Here is an 11,024-nt window from a genome sequence, read left to right as displayed (position 1 = left end):
GATGATAAATTTTAGACATCAATTGCATGCGGATGTTTATGGAAGGAGTCTGTCTCAGGTGATTTATAGAAAACGATTGTGTCCAATTTTGCTGTATCTTTTGAAGGATAGAGATCTGAATTTAATGATGAATTTCATATATCACCTGTATGCAGATCTTTATGGAAGGAATCACTTATTAAGTAGACAAATCATTCCCTTCTCAGTGAAAATGCTCTCTAAAATCTTGCTAGAATTTTATTAGAAATTATATTTTCACTTATTGATGGAACTTTGATTATTTTGTAGACGTTTTGATCCATTTTAAAACATTCCCCATCTGGCAATTTGAAAAAATAAGCAGATTAGGGAAAAGTTTACCTGGTTATGAAAACATGTACTCACAAGAAAGATTGAGTTTGTTCACAAATGCTTTAGAAAAATGCAAACATCAAATATAAAAATGTAGTGTAATCAGAGTAAAATAGAAAAGAAAAAAAGATGTACGTTGACATTAGCACAACATGGCAAAGTAATTGGAGAAAGTTGATATTAGCACAACATGGCAAAGTCACTGGAGAAAGTTTCTGCAAACTTTGTGATTGGTAAGTAAAAGATGATCTAGATACACCATGATGTTTAGAACCAAATAATTTGTTAATTATTTCAAAATAATACATAACAAATTCAATGTGAAAATGAAATAAAGAGAAGGGAAAATGGATAAGAGAGGGAGAGTAAATGAAAAAAAAAAGGAATTTACTTTTAGTCGTAATCTGAAACATTATTCTTGCCTCTATATAATGTAAACTAATGATTACACGGAGAGGGGGAGTGAATAAATGTAATGGCCAATTTCCATCAATTTAAATAGTTTGCAAACAATAAAAATGTAAACATAATCATGCACCACTAGCAAACATCATCACATAAACACGTGAAAACACCAAATGTATGTGCAAACCCTTGCAATAGAAAACCACAAATCTTTTTATCTTTATTTTTTTATTACATTAATTTGTAGGCACCAACATGCTGGAGGAACCAACCCCCAAAAAATATATTTGCAGGCAACAACTTGTTGAGGACACCAACCACCAAAATGGATTTGTAGGAATTGACTTGTTGGAGGCACCAACCTCCAAAGATGTGCAAGCATCGACTTCTTGTAGGCTACCACCTGATTGAGACAACAATCCCTGAAATATGGTGGACCACTTTTCACTATCTTTCAAATTGGATCCACAAATTCAAAACACAACCAAATCAACAGGTTCTTTAATCATCAGTATGCAACATCTTCTATATTTTAAAAAATGTTCATGAGTTCCAAAGCATTTTAACGATAACCATGACCTCTTACCCTCAAAAAATTGTCTTTATGACTCTGCAAGCCCCCCCTTTCAAAAAAAAATCTAACCAAATCCCCCATCTCAAAATTGAATTTGGCCCTCAAAATAACCCATAAAAACATTATAAAAATTAATTGTCCTACAAAATGCACTTTTTCATTATGCTTCCTACAAAGTACACCTCTTAGGTATGTTCTACAAAATGTTGCTGGTTGGTTATTGGTTTGACAAAATGCACTTTTGACAACAAAATTTTTTTTTGGCATACTTGATTGAACTCAAAATCGTGACCTCCCATGGTGTGACAGAACATGTTGCCAACTATGTTGTTAGGTCCTTATAATACTAGTGTTTTCCTCTTATTGTGATTAGTATATCCCCCTATTGTTATTGTCGTGCCCATGTATCCCCCATGTTGTTATTGTTGTACCTCGTAGAAACCTAGTATTGTTATTGTTGTGCCCTTACATTACTACTGTTATGTAGGCTTTGATTATAGTGTGACCCCTTAGACTCTTATATATACCAAGGAAGTCTTATTATTTGAATCATCCAAGAACTGTTCATTTATGTAATGTAAATGAGGTTTCCCCCTCGAACAGAATAATTTTTAAGTCGTTGATCTATTTTTTTTGTGAGTTGTTTGCATAACATTTGGTATCAGAGCTTTGGATTCTAGGGTTTCACTTCTTCAAACTAGTCATCTTGGCTTTTTTGTTATAACTTATTTTCTATGAGGCTTCAGACACTGAAATTTCGACCACGTGGATTCGAAATCTTGGTAAACTTCGTGTACAAATTTTAGATCTTGGTTCGCTATATTTTGATATATGATTCAGAGAAGTCAAGGTTTTTGAAGACTCTAGAATTCCATCTCAAGCAGGTGACCTAGGGAAAATCGTCATAACTTTCGTTTCAGACATCAGATTTGAATTCTGTAAAAGTTGGCTGAAAGTACACGACCTTTAGTTTTTTATGTAGAAATTTCAAGGCTAAATGTTGAAACAATGATACATGGAATCCCGTACAACTTCTCTCTACTGAACCAATCTATAATTGGCTCATCATAGGAGATCTGGAATAGCTCTATATTGAAGAATCCAATATTGGTTTGACTTGTGGTATTGGAAGTAAGATTCATAGGGCTACCACAAGACCAAATTTCAGACCTTGGAAATCTGAAATTATAGAGATAAAATAATTTGCAATATTGAACTCCAAAAACACAAGAAAAAAGGTGGGTATTTTTTAAATTTTGTCATAATTTTTTTTGAAAAATCCCTTTGAAGTGATTCAAAGGGAATATTGAAGTATAAATGTAAGTATTTGGTTCTAAAATGCCTCCAAAGAAATATAATTCTACACCCATTAAGCCCTTAGAAAGCTCTACTATGACGCATGAAGATGAAGAATTGTAACATGATATATCAAAACTACAAGTGCAACAAATTTCGCTCTCACAAAGAGAAACCAAAGATGACATGGATGGTTTAAAAGTAGACATGGAAGGTTTGAAAGCAGACATGGAAGGTTTGAAAAAGTTGTTGCAATAAAGGCTTCACGGTGGGGACAAGGTAATCCATGAAAGTCATGACGAAGACAAAAGGAATATGAATGATGATTTTAGAGACTCCAATGTGGGGTTTAAGAACCATCACATTCTAAAGATAGATATGAGAAAGTTTGATAGCAAGGATCCGGTAACATAGATACTACAGATGGAGAAATATTTTGATCTAAATGATGTGTAACACACAAAAGGTATGCATTGCATCTTTATATTTATAACCCAGTCAATTCATATGGTATTGATGACTTTGTTCTCGTAAACCACTTGTCACTTCATCATTTTTCATGGAGGAAATGATAACACTTTATGATGATACAAAGAGAAACATCTTCATTAGCCAATTTATAAATCTCAAACAAAAGGGTTCAATGGCGGAGCACATTGAAGACTTCCAAAAATTGAATATTAGGGTAACTGATATTCAAGAGAAGCATATGATTGATGTATTCATAGGGACTTTGAAGGATAACATCCAACACGAGGTTCACCTTTCGGAATTTGATTCATTAGAGAAGACATTCATGGTGGAAAGAAAAGTTCAAAACAAAATTATGTCACAATGAAGTTTTCCACTCACAACTATAAAGATAGAATTGTTGTTGCTCCCAGCCTTCCACAACCTGCAAGGTTGATGTCACAACAATTGGAGGAAAAAAAAGAAAAAGAGATTTCTTACAGTTGTGATAGAAAGTACACTAAAGGTCATAAGTGTGCTGAAAAGAAATTATTCTACATAGATTGTGAAGAGGAGGAAGAAAAGGAACAAGAAACTTCAAAAGGGGAGGATATACACCAGGAATCAACCCCATATAAAGAAGAAATGAATCTAACCATATCTTACAATGCATTGGCAGGAATTACCACTCCTAAAACTCTCAAGATAGAAGGATATATCAAGAAGAAAAAGGTAATAATGTTGATTGATTCAAGTAGTACTCATAATTTTATTCATTGTAAGATAGTCAAAGAATTGAATTGCTTCCTATATCCAACACCCAAGTGTCAAGTGATGGTTGCAAATGGAGGAACTATAAATTTCTCTAGAAAGTGCCATAATATCAAGCTAAGCATGGGGGAATACGTATTTTTTTTTGCTGTGGTTCACGGACACCCTGGTCAATGGGTGGTGCTACGTCCATAGAAAAATCTGAGCTAATTGACCCTGAAGGGAATCTAGCCCCTTGGCCCACTAGCTAGGCCTGACCCCAAGGGCTTCGGGGAGAATGGACCCTGTGACCTCTCGATGGTGAGGCACTGATTTTGACCAACTGAGCTAACCCTTGGGGCTATGGGGAAATATGTATTGAATAGTCCAATGTTTTCCATTCCAATGGGTGGTTCTGATGTTGTACTAGGAGTCCAATGGTTACAATATTTGGGGACAATAACCTATAATTTTCAGAAACTTTTCTTGAAATTTTTGGGAAGGAAAATAGGTTGAATTAAGGGGTACTATGGGGAAACCAGTAAAGACATTCAACTCTAATGGCATGACAAATATTTTGAAGAAAGAACGAGACGTAATTGCACAATTATGCTCACTAGAGGTTCAAACATCAAAAACATATATTTCTCCAAATCTCCAAAAAGTTGTGGACAATCATTCCAAGGTATTTGAGACTCCCAAAGGCTTCCCACCTATCCGTGATAATAATCATGCTATTTATTTGATTCCAGGAAGTGTTCCTCCAAACATCAAACCTTACAAATATTCCTATGCCCAAAAGAGTGAAATTGAATGTATGGTTACAGAAATGCTAGAGGCTGGTATAATTCAAACTAGTCAAAGTTCTTTCTATGATTCAGTAGTATTGGTGCACCAGAAGGATGGATCATGGCATATGCATTCGAATTATAGGGAGCTCAACATGCTCACTATTAAAAATAATTTTCCCATTCTTGTCATTGATGAATTGTTGGATGAATTACATGGAGCAATTTACTTCACCAAGATAGATCTTCATTCAAGATATCATCAAATTAGAATGAAGACTGAAGACATTTTGAAAACAACAATCAAAACTCATGAGGGTCATTATGAAGTTTTGGTCATGCCTTTTGACCTTACTACTACACCTTCGAAATTTCAAGGCTTGATGAGTTCCATATTCAAACCCTTAGAAAATTTGTGTTAGTATTTTTTAATGATATGCTAATCTACAACAAGTCTTGGAAGGATCATGTCAACATGTTGATAGGGTGCTCAAATTATTGTAGGAGAAACAATTATATGCAAAAACCTCCAAATGTTTCTTTGGAGTACAGGAGGTGGAATATTTGGGTCATATTGTATCTCATGAGGGTGTTAAGATAGAACCTAAAAGAATTAAAGCCATTAAAATGGAAAACTCCCACAACCATAAAACATCTTTGAGAATTTCTCAGATTTACAAGGTATTATTGCAAGTTTTTAAAGAATTATGGGAGAATAACAACACCTCTAACAACACTATTGAAGAAAGATGCATTTTATTGGACGCTAGAAGCGAGTAAGGCCTTTGAACATCTTAAAGAGGCAATGTGTCAAGCACCATGTTGTCACTCACTGCAAAATTTATTTTCAGCTGACCGAAGTACAAAAGAACATAAATGTTTGCAACAATATTCCAAGCCACAAAATCCCTCAAACCAAAATCAGACCCCCTCCATTGGATAATTATCTGAATTATCTTTCCAATGGTATATGGAAATCCTCAAATGGACTCCAGAATCAAAAGTCAGAGAAAATTGAAGTTGCCCAGTTGAAAACCAGAAAACAAGGAGAAAATGCCTAAGGATAAAATCTCGGGTCCCAGCGTATCGGAGATTCTGACATATTGGCAATAAGAGGTTGTAGCGCGTGTGCATCAAAATGAAATCACTGGTTGGAAACCTACGATATAAGGGTTGGCCCACGGTCAAGAGGAACTTAAAGAATTAGGGGCAAAAAGTAGTTTATGAAGGAAGGATAGCCCCCGCAGGAACAAAAGGCCTTAGCACCTTAAGGCTAAGCACTAGGTCACAACCATTGGTCCTATGGTTAGAAATGTGGGAAGGGATAAGTAGAAGGGGCTTGTCATATTGGAGGTGGGAAATCAACAACTTTGAATACTGCACCACTATGAAGTCTGCGATATGGAATGGCTCTGATAATGAAGTATAGAGCTTTAAAGGCATATGGGTTGGCAACTAGGGTATTGAATGAAGGCATGGAGCAGTTGGAAATCGATATGGGCTAATCCTGTGGAAGACCATGGGACAAGAAGCTAAGGACTACATGGGCAATATAAATGAATTAGATTGCTTCACGCACATGTCTTCATGGAGTAAATGGAGATATGGGGACTCATGAAGACTTAATGGCTCAGCATTGAGCTCCACTCAGTCATACGATGAAGGATATTCAAGTCAATCTTTGCTTCTGCTTTGTGACAAGGCACCACAGTTGATCACTACCAACTCCAGAGAGTGGTGAAGTCAGGTAGTTAAGGTGAAAGCAACAGGAACCGACCGGTAGCTAGAGGGACACATTGTGTCAAAGGTGTGGCCTGATCAAGGGCCTTTATAGGAATGATAAGGATATTTTCTTCAATCATCTTTCAGTTTTTCTTATTTATGTTTATTTTGTAATTTCTGTGCATTTTCAAGAAAGGAATCAAATCCTTGGTAATCATTTTAGGTAGAAGAGCTATTGCATGCCGAGATAGCTAGTCTATCAGATAACTGGCCCTTGGTTGAGATACTTTGTAAGTGATTCAAAGCTCCCCCTCTTCTTATAAATAGGGGGAAGAAACACTTAATACAGGTTCCAGAATTTTGCACCGAGGGGTTCGAATTTTGTGATTCCACTTTGGGTTCTATCTGCCGTTCAGGAGGGACTTGAGCTATGTATTGTTATATGTAAATTGAATAGTAAATGGGACTCATTTTTAGGATTAATGAAACTCTTTGGGGATTCCAATCATGTCAATGTGCAGTATGTTTCCTTCTTTGTATATCTCACTTCATGTATGTTTTTCTTTCTCCGAAATAATGTAATGAAGTTGTCGGTTTCTCTCTGATTCATAAATGTATCTAGGCTACTAAAGAGTGAGAAGTACCTATGTATAATATGTATTTACTTGTGTTAGTTTATAACCTGCAGTACCTATATGAGCACATATTTAATTATGTTGTTTGTTGATAAATGTATCCGTGAGGGAAAGAGAATGAAACCTTAGTTTGCACTCCACTCTTTCTACTCTTTCATCTCCTCCCTCTTCCATATTTCTTGTAGAAATTTTGAATAATTTAACACATATTCAACAGAGATTATCCTGATCATGTACTATTGCGGAATACATACACAATACATAAGCTCCTCTACGTTGATCATCAATATAGCAGCATCAATAACAATAAAACATCAAGAGCATTCACACATTAACACAGTATGTATCCCGGGGAAAGCATCTCGCTAAAAACCCCAACTATCTGTATATTAATGATTGAGTCATGTAACATTACACAACATAATACTTCTCACAAGTATCTCCACCTCTGTTACACACAATACAGCTCAGATCTGATCTCCAAATCTCTTCCACTGCTTGCCTGCCTCCACTGCTCAATACCTGCTCAAGAACTGATGAGAATGGCTTCCCAAACTCGTTTTTCACCTGCAAAATAGTCACTCACACTTTTTTGGACGTGAGCACAAGCTATAATGTGGGCAAATACGTGAGCAAACTCATTGGCATACTCAATCCCTTGATTGTGCAAGATCTGGTGCACAACTATAGTCACAACTACCACCTGTCCCTATTGAACTGAACATGCACTGACATGCAACTGAGTTAACTGATGTATTCATTAGTTGTATTATGAGTTAATAACTTGTGAATTAATTAATAACTAATTCACCCAACTCATCTCTAGTCTATTTGCCAGTTAGACTAAATACAACTAGTTTAACAAAGCTAAACTGAACACAACTCCATCAACTCCACAATCAACTCCACCAAACTCAACTGATTGAGTTCTAACTGAAGTCATGCATGCATCAACTCAACTGACTCATAAGAAAAGCGTATTTCCTTCTGACAGCTGCATGTGCCACCTCTGTAGCTCAAACTGAAGTGCTCCAAGAGAATAAGATTAAGTTTATAGTCCAAATATTATTGTGAGATAATAATATTTGACTTTTCTATTTTTGACAGCCAGTCTAAAAATAGACTTTGATCACTCACACTGTGATCACTCACACTTTCATCAAAAATAGAAGTCCATCTATTTTTTCCCAACTTGATCAATCATCCATAAACAACAACCTGCAATCAATAGACATGATCCATATGTCTAAAAATAGACATAGTCTAAAAAATAGACTTGCGCCAAAAATAGCCTGCGGGCCCACTTAGTGAAGGCGACTCTTTTCACTAAGCTCCATCATCTTGTTGCAATCTCAACACTCCCTCTCGAAAAGATATGGATTATCAACAACCCCTATCCTGCCTCGGTGGTACTCGAATTTGCTCCTGGTGAGAGCCTTCGTCAGAATATCAGCATCCTGATCCTCCGTTGGAATGTACGAAAGTAACATGATCCTCCGCTGCACACAATCTCTGATATGATGGTACCTGATGTCAATATGTTTAGATCTATCATGAAATACAGGATTAGCCGAGAGTTTAATGCAACTCTGGTTATCACAGTAAATCACAGTAGGATCCAAATGAGAACCGAACAAACCAACTAGGATCTTCCTCATCAATATACCCTTGCATGCAACCAAACTTGCTGCCATATACTTGGCCTCTGCTGAACTGAGTGCCACGGATCTCTGTTTCCTGCTGTACCAAGAAACTGCTGTCGATCCAATACTGAAGACCCCTCCTGATGTGCTCTTTCTGTCTGTTGGGCTCCCTGCCCAATCTGCATCCGTGAAGCCACATAGCTTCACCTCATCCTCCTGTCTGTACCACAAACCATATCCCGATGTGCCTCTCAAGTAGCGCAATACATGCTTGCCTGCCTTCCAGAAGAGCTTGGTAGGCTTAACCATAGCTTGTGAAAGCTGGTTAACTGCATAGCATATATCAGGTCGTGTATTGACCAAATACATCAGCGACCCCACCAACTGTCGATAAACAGTGGCATCCACTTCTTCTCCCGAAGTGGCATCCTCCTTCCTCCAACCTCCAGGAAGAGGAGTATCAACAGGCTTGCAGCCATGCATGTTGAACTTCTCCAGTATCTCCCGAGCATACTTGCCCTGAGAAACAAACAGTCCACCACTGCGCTGCCATATTTCCAATCCCAGGAAATAGTGAAGGAGGCCCAAATCCTTCATCTCAAACTCTGTAGCAAGATCCTTCTTGCATGACAGTATCAACAGCTCATCACCCGTTAGAATCAAATCATCAACATACAGTACAATGATAAGCAACTTACCCTCCACCACAATCTGGTATAGTTTCGGATCCGCCTCGCTCTTGGAGAATCCAAGTCCTGTGAAATAGCTGTCTATCCGTGTGTACCAAGCACGTGGTGCTTGCTTCAACCCATACAGCGCTCTCTTGAGCCTGCACACATGCGACTCGCTGCTGAAGACTTCAAAGCCTTCGGGTTGCTCAATGTACACCTCCTCCTCAATGACTCCGTTGAGGAACGTAGTCTTCACATCCATCTGATGAATGTGCCATCCCATATGCGCTGAGAGAGCAAGAATCGTCCGTATGGAAGAATACCTTGCGACAGGTGCAAAGGTCTCCTCATAATCGATCCCCTCAATCTGTGAAAAGCCTCGGGCAACAAATCTTGCCTTGTACTTCTCCACACTCTCGTCAGCTGCCTACTTAACTTTGTAGATCCATCTCAAACCCACCACTGATTTCCCTTCCGGTCTAGGAACAATCTCCCATGCACTGTTTCTGACAATAGAATCATACTCTTCCACCATGGCGTCTACCCATGCGGGATCCTCCACAGCTTCCTCGAAAGAGGATGGCTCAGTCACAACACACTTGCTCATAAGAGCCATGTATCCAGTGTACCGATCAGGTGACTGTCTCTGCCTGCGTTGGGCTATAGGTGGTCCTACAACTTTCTCTGCATCTTGAGCCAGTCGCTCAGCTTCTGTCAAGCGCTTTCGCCCTCTGATGGTTGGCGCTGCATGAGTGGTCTCTTCCACTCCATGAACCTCATCCTGTGGCTGATCCACGTCCTGAATCTCATCCTTAGGAACTAATAGCTCCTCATCTGCATGCAAGTGTAGCTCCCTCTCAAGCGAACACTTCATGGCTTTCTCCTCCTGAAATTTTATATCCCGTCGCACAACAATTTTACCACTGTCTGGCAAATACACACGATAGTTGTGGGGCGTATCAGTGTACCCCACAAATATCCCAACCTCTGCGGTCGGCTCCAACTTCTTTCTGGCATCCTTCGTCACATGCATGTAAACGTTAGCACCAAAAATCCTCAAATGAGAAAGATCAGGCTTCTTACCAGAATAAGCCTCCTCGGGTGTACTCATGCCAAGTATCCTATGAGGACAACGGTTCTGCACATAAACTGTTGTATTTCATGCTTCCGCCCACAAGTGAAGGGGTAGGCCCTGATCATGCAACATTGCCCGTGTAGCACCCACAATCGTTTTGTTCTTCCGCTCAGCTACCCCGTTCTGCTGTGGGTTATGGGGAGCTATGAGCTCTCTACGAATCCCTTCTGTCTTGCAGAAATCCTTGAACTCGTCCGAGATGTATTCACCACCATTATCGCTCCTAAGAGCCTTCACCTTCTTCCCCGACTCCTTCTCGACCAGTGCTTTGAATTCACAGAACTTTGAATATGTCTCGCTCTTCTTCTGCATGAAGAAGATCCTGTGTTTTGTTGTCGAAGCAACTGAGAAAGGTCCACACACGTCTGTGTGAATTCTCTCAAGGATCGTCGTGGCGCGACTATCCTTCTCATGAAAGGTGGCTTTCAAAAACTTCCCCAAAGCACACCCCTTGCACTGATCTGACTGCGCAAGTGTGCCTTTAGGAAGCCCTGTAGTGATCTGTTGCAGTATCTTCAAGGCTCCATGGTGAAGGTGACCCAATCTCCTGTGCCACAACTCGCCATCATCCCGGCTCACCAATCCTTCTGCCTTGCCTGCCATT

This window comes from Pinus tabuliformis, chromosome 9 (assembly GCF_031772625.1).
Source record: "Pinus tabuliformis cultivar Carrire ecotype Pingquan chromosome 9, CPIR1, whole genome shotgun sequence".
NCBI lineage: Eukaryota > Viridiplantae > Streptophyta > Pinopsida > Pinales > Pinaceae > Pinus > Pinus tabuliformis.
This window is presented reverse-complemented; position numbering follows the sequence as displayed.